This window comes from Myotis davidii, unplaced genomic scaffold, assembly GCF_000327345.1.
Source record: "Myotis davidii unplaced genomic scaffold, ASM32734v1 scaffold1773, whole genome shotgun sequence".
NCBI lineage: Eukaryota > Metazoa > Chordata > Mammalia > Chiroptera > Vespertilionidae > Myotis > Myotis davidii.
The window spans coordinates 192141-201287 of record NW_006284099.1 but is presented as its reverse complement, the minus strand read 5'-3'; the positions used below and the strand labels follow the sequence as shown (position 1 = coordinate 201287).

Sequence of the window (9147 nt, the reverse complement as noted above, 5' to 3'; positions counted from 1 at the left end):
GTGCCTGCAACCCAGGTACATGCCCTTGACCTGAACCGAGCCTGGGACCTTTCAGTCTGCAGGCTGACGCTCTATCCACTGAGCCAAACCGGTTAGGGTGCCACTATATTTTTCATAGTCTCAAACTAGAAACAACCCAAAGGCATATCAATAGGCAATCAGATAAACAAATTGTGATAAAGCCATACAATGGAATGCTACTCAGCAATAAAAACGAATGAACTACTGATACAACAGCATGGATGAATCTCAAAATAAAGTTTGCTGAGTCAAAGAAGCCAGACCAGAAAAAAAAGACTAGGTACTGCATGACTACATTTATGTAAAGGTCAGAAAGTGCAAACTAAGCTATAGTGATAGAAAGTAGAGCAGTGGTGTGTGGGGGTGTGAGCAAAGGGGCAAGGGTAGGAGGGAGGGATTAAAAAGAATCAGGGAAATTTTGAGTGGTGATGGATATATTCATTACATTGATTGTGGTGATAGTTTCATTTATTATATTCCTATGTGGTATATAGAGTTCATTGAAACATCATATGTGCACTCTAAATATGTACAGTTTAATACATATTAGTTACATCTCAGTAAAACCCTTAAAATAAAAAATCTGCTTACACAAGGTTAGATGGGTTTTCTTTCACTTTTAGCTAAAATTTTAACTGGTATGGCCATCACATTTAGGCAAATTATGCCTAAATGATACATTTAACTAATCTCCAATATACTTGCACAATGGTGGAAGGAAAACCAGATAATTGAAAATAAAACTCGCATTTAGAAAAAGGAAAACAGCACACAGCAGTCATTATCAGTCCAGACTCCAGTGGGGTAGCAAAGATTCCCTTCCCTGCTAATAAAGTGCATTTCTTGATCAACCAATCTGCTGTCACTTCTGGGTCTGCCTTGGGAGAATTTCTCTGGCTTGTTGTCCCCTTAGAACCATAGAAAATGGTTATTGGGAAAAAAATTTTTTCTGTATCATTTTAGTGACCCACTTCTTGTTGGCAGGTTCAGTATTTCTGAAAATATGTTTTGTATTCCACCTGAATTAGAATCACCTTTTTAAAATGCAGACTCCTGGGCCTTACCCCTGAAGTGCTGAGTCAGAATTACTGAGAGCGGGGTTAGGAATCTACATTTTACCAAACATTTTAGGTGATTCTTAGGTATACTGCAGTTAAAAAACATTGGATTAAGTCTGGAATTGTCACCCTCATGTCATACAAAGAAAAGTCTAATTTAGGTTTCAATATTATTTCTTTTCATATTGATAATGTCTTTGAGACTGTCATAAATGAATGTTTCTCAAAGTAGGATCCATGGCCTGTGAGGGGTCCAAACTTGTTTTCTCGGTTGTCCGTAAATTCTTTATAAAATATTTTAATTTTGTATTTTTCTTTTGATGGTAATCGAAATACAACAATTATAATTCTAGATTTGGATGATTGCCTTATAGTCAAGTCCAGTTACATAATGTTAGTGCCCATGTTATCACTGCTTTTTGTAGTAAAGTTGATACCAAGGCATATTATTTCATTTGTCAGGTGTATACCAGTGTCTATGCCCCCTCTGTCCCTAGCAAGTGATGTATTAGCATGTCCCAGTCCTTGTCTCAAAGTGTAGATATAGGAGCTCCTCTCTGACACCAGTAGATATCCGAAGTGACCTGAAAGCACTTCTTCAAGTGCCAGAACTAAGGGTCCTCAGACATGAGCTAGATGATTGTGGTACAAGGTCTCAGGGCACAGATAGGATCTTATTTCCATTCCTGTGATAGGAGGGCAGTGAGAAGGTGAGGTCCTGGGTTACAGGTAGAACAATTGTTCTCTCATGTAGATGCTTAGGTGGCAAGATCTCAAAGTACAAATAAGGCAATGCTTTCATTCATGGGACAGATACCCTTGAGACTTAGCTCCTGGCCATGGCTCTGGGCTCTGGTCCAAATCAGTGTTTCTCATGGCAATATTGATCCATTGACCTGACCCTTCTCAGGCCATTGACCACCTGTGTAACTATACCCAGTGGTTGGTCTCTATTACATTGAAAGACAGGTAAACGTTTCCATTTTCTCAAGGTCTCGGCCTACCCCTAAGAAAGATTTCTTACTACAATGTGTGTGTCAAAATTTGAGATTTCATACTTTACTACACTATGCTCCCAGTAAAAAAAAATTTTGGAAAACAATAATTTTTTTAAAAATTGCTCCTTCTCAAGGAAGACTCATTTCCTATCCCATAGCCATCTCCCAGAGAAAAAAGAATGCATCATTTTCTAGAACTGGTCCAAAAAATTCCTACGTGGTAGTTTCAGGGTTGACTTAATCAGTAATCAGATGACATCATCAAAGCACGGGGACTTCTACTTCTTCTTCTTCTTCTTCTTCTTCTTCCTCCTCCTCCTCCTCCTTCTCCTCCTTACCTTCATCTACTGACAACAGATCTTTCTTCCTGGTTGTAAGGTGACTGTAGCAGCTCCAACACTGCATGAAGACGCAGCAACATCCTGTTAAGAAGAGGGGAGTTTCCGCCTATACATCTCCGTTTATTACTGAGGAAAACAATCCCAAAAGTCCCCAATAGACTTCCCCTCAGGTCCTAGGACTGGGTCATATACCCATACCTAAACCAATCACTGGCAGGAGAATAAGCCCATCAATGATTGGCATTGACTATTCAAGATTCCACCACTACCTTGGCACAGGACTGGGGTAGGGCCCCTTCCCTAAGTCCATGACCACTTCAGGACCATGCCAGAAAGGGAAAGGGGGAGAAATGGATTTGGGAAAACAAGTAGTATTGTCTTCTTTACCCACCTACCTCCAGATTCCCTACATTTGGACAGTTCAGTTCAAAAGGTCCTGCACAGGATTCCCCAGGGCTGTGAGTGAGTGGGTAGCTTGATGGGTGACTGTCTCCATCTTCCCACTCAAATTCACTACCCAAATCTCTCACTCTTTGATGGTTTAGGTGCTGTTTCCCTCAATGTCATACAAAGCTGAATCTCTCAAAGGATTTGTTCTTACCTTTTCTTCTGGGTGTGGAGAAATCGTTCCCTGTCTACAATAGGTTATGTGGGGGTATTTTCCCTAATCAATTCATTTATAAGTAATGTTATTTTGGTGATCACTTTATCTGGACTTCTACTACTTTCTAACTATACTTTATACACAGTGAGGGAGTTAAGTTTCCTTAGCACATGTTAGGGACGGGGAGGGGGGTAGCAGCCTAGTGATGGCTCACAGGGCAGGTCCAAATTTCACAGCAACATCTGGGCATCTTATCCTGTCTTTTTCCTTTTTTTTCATGGTGCAAAGCAGTACTGGTTAGCTTACCAGCCACTACTAAGGATACTAAGGGTAGACGAACACTGAGGGAATTTCCCTCTAGTCTTTCCTACCTCACTCATTCTGAATCAGAGATCAGTGAGCCAAGTGTATTCCAAATACCAAGAAGCAGTGGCAAAACCTATTGCATTCATTCATCCTGATGACATTCATTCATCTTGGTGGCATTTCTTTTTTTAAAATATATTTTTATTGATTTCAAACAGGAAGGGAGAGGGAGAGAGAGACACATCAATGATGACAGAGAATCATTGATTGGCTGCCTCCCGCATGCCCCACACTGGGCATGTGCCCTGACAGGGAATTGAACCATGACCTCCTGGTTCATAGGTTGATGCTCAACCACTGAGCCATACTGGCTGGGCCATCTTGGTGGCAATTCTGATGTGTGCCAAGAATGCCTTATATTGGTTGCACTGCCTTTTCTGATCAGGCCCGAGCATTCCAAATATCTATAATAATAAAAGCATAATATGCTAATTAGACTGGACATCCTTCCGGACAACCTTCTAGACAAAGCCAGGGCTGCGAGGGAAGCCTGGGTCCCGAGTGCCAGAGGGAAGCTGGTGCCGGCAGCCAGGGAAGGAAGGCCTACTCTTACATGAATTTCATGCACCGGGCCTTTAGTATTTAATAAAAGTCAGTTAAACCCCTCTGGTTGTGGGTCTACCCAGGGACAAAGGTTCAGTCCTGAACTTCTAATCAATGTACTGTTGTCAGCAAATGTAAAACTAGGAGAGAGTTCATAGGCTGAGAATTTTAGAGCAGAAATCCCCTAGAGTTGTTTGTCATATAGTTCATATCTTTGGAATTAAATGGCTGCAATCAGAAAGTATACTGTGGTGCTGGATTCTGTCCTCAGGTATGTTCAGGTACATCCCTTTAAGGGATCAAAAGCAATGATTTGTTGAAAAAAGTACCCTAGTTCTCTCCCTTCACCCACTTCCACCATCCACTTGCTCCCAGATCACCTAATCATCATGCCTGGGTCTCTAGACAAGGAAGTCATATTCTGAGGACAACACCTATTGCTTTCTCTGCCTTATACAGGGCACTGAAGCTCCCAATACAGCCCCACCTCCAACCATTAGGCAGTTCTCCTCCCCTCAAATCTTGCAGCAAAATATTAAGGCCCTGAGGGACAGAGCCCTTTTTTCTTTCTTTGACCATTTTCTTCAGTTCAGAGTCCTCTACTCTGTCCCCAAATGAGGTAGCAATGACTAATTGGTGCCACGTGATACCAAGTAGCCCCCAACCGTCAGCCTGGGTTGGGTCTTTTGCTACTCTTTTTGGGTGTGCATTTGAACCCACTTCCTCTGGTTAGGGACTTCCCCATCTCATGATTCTTGGAAGGAGGCAGAGCCTGCCTACCTCTACAGACTTAAGAATGCCACATTTAGCCTCTCTCCTAGGGTGTTGGCACATAACCTAGACCAGGCAGCCATCCTAGACTTTGTCTTAGGAGTTAGAGACAAAGAATCAGGGACCCAGGCAGACTGTCTCAGGCAGCGCTACCATTCACAGCAAGACAGAGGTGTCTGCAGGGCGAAAGTGATGAAAGCTGCAGATGGAGTGCTCAGAGGAGCTGCAGTGGGTTCCTCACCAGACCAGTTCTGCAGCGTGGTTTGAGTTTTGTTCCTACCTGCAAACCTGCCTCTCCAGCCCTCCTGCTGATTCTGGGACCTGCCCAATATCCTTTTAATGAGTTATTTTTCTGCCTAAATCATCCAGAGTTCAATTCTGTTGCTTGCATCAAGGATCTGGACTGAGACACAGCTATACCTCCTTCAGGAATGTGTCCCACTTCTGAGAAGTCCGAAAGGGCTTTCTTTGTCTGCAGGGAGAGTTGAAGGGGATTCTTTGTAAATGTCCATTCTGTTATGAATACTAAAATTGGAAACAGTAGTGCTACCCACCATTGTCCCACAGTATCTAGTTTAGTATCAGTGAGCACTTTTGTTCTGAGCAATGCTGGAAAGCCCCTTTTAAAGAGATTTTACCCTGGCAAGAGACTTTATAATGCTTCTGGAAATAATGAGTTTCATGATGTCCTTTGTATAGTAGAGCTGATCTTAGTGAATACATGATTTTGAAATTAGGATTTAAAATGTGCTGTGGCAAGAACTGAATATTCAAATGTAAAAAGTTCAATTGATTAGTAGAGTGTCTCTTTTGAGATGATGCAATACCTACCTGGTATTGAGTCTGCTGCTCCACTGTGTGCCAGCAGGAAGGCTTTTAATGTTTATCTTGGTACATTTGAAATCTGGTAAGCTCTGGTTCTCTCTCTAAGCTCTGGTACAGAATCTAGCCTTAAAAGTTAAAGCACTAGCAATGCCCTAAAACCTGACCAAAATAGGACCACCCCCTCTGATGACAGCCAGGACTCACTTTTTCCTCTTATCTCCATCTGCTGTGCTCAGTTCAGGAGGGTCAAAAGCGGGCTGCATTAGGTGTTGTGCGGAAACTGTCCACAGAGGCCCTAAGCTTCTGGGGCTTGTGGGGATAGATGAAGAGTGTCTTCATGCCAAGCACGTGTATGCTGGTAAGGGGATTTTGGGGTGAAGGAACTATTCTATATCTCCGTGGTGGTGGTGGTGGTGGTGGTGGTGGTGGTTATATGACTCTACCAGGGGTCCTCAAACTACGGCCCGCAGGCCACATGTGGCCTGCCGAAAACATTTATTCAGCCCGCCGGGGGTTTTTGCCGCCGCTGTGTGCGTAGGAATTTGTTCATAGTTTTTTTTTTTTTAAACTATAGTCCGGCCCCCCAACGGTCCAAGGGACAGTGAACTGGCCCCCTGTTTAAAAAGTTTGAGGACCCCTGGATTATAGCTTGTGATCCATCCGCCCCACTGTTCACTCCTCAGAGGCCTGCAGCCAGGGACCTACAGAGAGGAGGGTCCGGCCCTCCAATGGTCTGAGGGACAGTGAACTGGCCCCCTGTTTAAAAAGTTTGAGGACCCCTGCTAGGCTGTGTCTAAACTCATAGGACTAGACACTAATAATAGTAAATTCTATTGTATGTAAATCAATTTAAATTTTTAAAAAGAAAATGAGTGCTGTAATATCTATTTTGCATGTGTGAATTGTGGCTGTGTGGTGGTGCAGCATGCAGGCACGTGACCACAGTGGAGAGCAGTGTCTACAACTATCAAAAAGCGCTATGTGCCTGTCAGTTCACATTTCATTAGCCACCTCAACCATGAAATTCTAAAATTTGTGAGTGACTGCCCATTTTAGGGCCAGAAATTCAAATTTTTTATGGAGGTTACTGGGTGTGGCTTTCTTTCAGGTTCCTGCCCAAGGCTGAAAGAATCTGTTCCCCTTTTGTCTTGAGGTAGTACTCTTTATTCCTGGGCCCTGAAAACTGCCATGTGTGTGCATAATGAAAGCTTAGTAGACTCACTGAATGCTGAGAAATCAAGTTACACTGTACAATCTACTAGGGTCCAACTTACTAGTAGTAATAGGACCAACTTCCCCTAAAAGTTTAGTGGGGTGGCTGGCTTGCTACAATTCTCCTGCTCTGTTGGTGAAGCCCTGGTCTCAATCATCTTCAGCTGCTCCGCCACATGACTCTAGGTTGGCCTCCTATCCCAGCAGTTCTCAACCTTGGTTATAGTTTAGAATCACATGATACCTAGGACACAACCCCAACTAATTATATAAGAACCTCTGGGGTGTGGGACCCAAACATCAGTATTTATTAAAAACCCCTCAGGTGATGTCTATAATTCTAAAAGGGGGAAAGTTTCTACTTTATAAACAGGCAGGAACACAGGAAGAGGGATGTATTAGTCTTTTCAGGCTGCCATAACACAATAGCCAGAGTGGCTGGTTTAAACAACAGGAGTGTATTTTCTCACAGTTCTGGAGGCTGAACGTCCAACATTGAGGTGTCTGTAGGCTGGGTTTCCCCCAAGGCCTTTCTCCTTGGCTTGCACATGGATAACCTCTTGCTGCCTCTTCATGGGGTCAGCCTTCTGGACAAACAGGCCTCTGGTGTCTGTGTGTCTTACTTTCTGTTAGGTCTGATCAAATAATTGAATAGATACCCCCTCCTCTGGGAACTGACCTTTAGGCCACTTCACAACGGACATTCCCTTTCGCTGAAACCACATTCCATTTGCTAAGACCACATTCCATTTACTAAGACCATTATCTCTCCCCTCAGGATCTTCCCAGGATCCAGACCCGCCCAGAGAATTCCCCGCCTAGAAGAAACCCAACTAGAGTCCTTTAAAATCTCTGACTCCCTGTTCCTGGGTGCTGGTATCATATTGGGGCTCAGCCCATCTCGTATCCAGATGACCTAATAAATTTATAATCCCTTACCACTTTGGTCTCGTGCATTCCTCCTTCGGCGACACTAACACTTTCCTCTACTTATAAGGACACTAGTCAGATTGGACTAGAGCCTCTCCTAACAGCCTCATTTTAGTTTAATCTCCTCTTAAAAGTCCCTATCTCCAAATACAGTCACATTCTGAGGGACTGAGGGATAGAGGTTCAATATATGAAGGAGGAGGGACACAATTCAGATCATAACAAAGGAGATCATGGTCCCTCTAATAGCCTCAATATTTTTGTTATCTTAACCTATTAGGTTTAATGACCAACCTCATGGTCTTTTGGGAGTGTGTCTGCCTGCATTGGGGTAGGAGACTAGAGTTCAAAAGGGCAGTCCAGGTTCCACCTTCGTGAGGTCATTCTCCCAATGCCAACCACTGTTCCTCTTAGGACCAACTTTGAGCACTTCTGCTTTGTCTCCAGAAGGCTCTGAAGTGGATCAGAACAGAACATTAATCAACTTAACTCCAAGTTCCCTGATGCATCCTAGGCTATAAAGTCTATCCCTGTTGTATTTTCCATCCTAAATTATGCCTAGCCACATTGTCCAATATGGTTGACCAGAAGTTATGTGTTCAGCCCAAATGATAGCACAAAAGTGTCCCAAATAATGTATAAATGTCCCAAATCTGAACAATGTGAAATTCCTGGGAGGAAAATAATTGCATAACTCCAAATGAATTTAAGTCCACAAGAATTTCCTCCCTGGTTTCTGTTTCTGCTGACTCTCAGCTAGAAGGGTCTCACTCTGAGATGTGAAGAGAGTGAAGGCTCCTTTGGCAACTGCAGCTGGGACTGTCATCCACTGAAATAGATGAAGTTCATGCAGGACCTCCAAAAAAGAATTAATCCAAGATTCTCATATGTCCCACTGTAAGAGTTCAAAAAGTTCATTGGACACAAGATTTTCGGGGCACTAGTGCCACATGTACAGAAACTTTAGAAGAAAATAATGCAAAGAAGCAACCAGACAAACACAGTAAGTAAAACATTCTACAGAACCGTTGGCCTGCTATCTTCAGCAAACTGGTATCATTCAAAATGGTGTCTGTGAATCTTGAACACTTGCTAGGTGAAATAAGTCAGTCATAAAAGAAGAACTATCTATGCACACAGTGGAATATTATTCAGCTCTAAAATGACATTCTGATATGTCCTACAACATGAATAAAATTGGAAACATTATGCTAATCGAAATACACCAGACCAAAAGGACAAATATTATATGATTCCTTATATAAAATATCCAAAAAAGGCAAATTCATAGTGACAGAAAGTAGGTTAGAGGTTACCAAGGGCTGAGGGTAGAAGGGGATGGGAGAATTTTTGCTTACTGGGTACATAGTTTCTATTTAAGGTGATGGAAAAGTTCTGGAAATAGATAGTGGTGATGGCTGCAGATTGTGAATATAATTAATACTGCTGAATTGTATACTTAATGATAATTAAAGTTC

The 9147-nt window shown here is 42.7% G+C and overlaps 1 pseudogene; it reads right to left on the bottom strand.

Moving 5' to 3' along the window:
- The window catches only part of LOC102756619, a 12898-nt pseudogene that overhangs the window by 1149 nt on the left and 2602 nt on the right, over positions 1-9147 (bottom strand).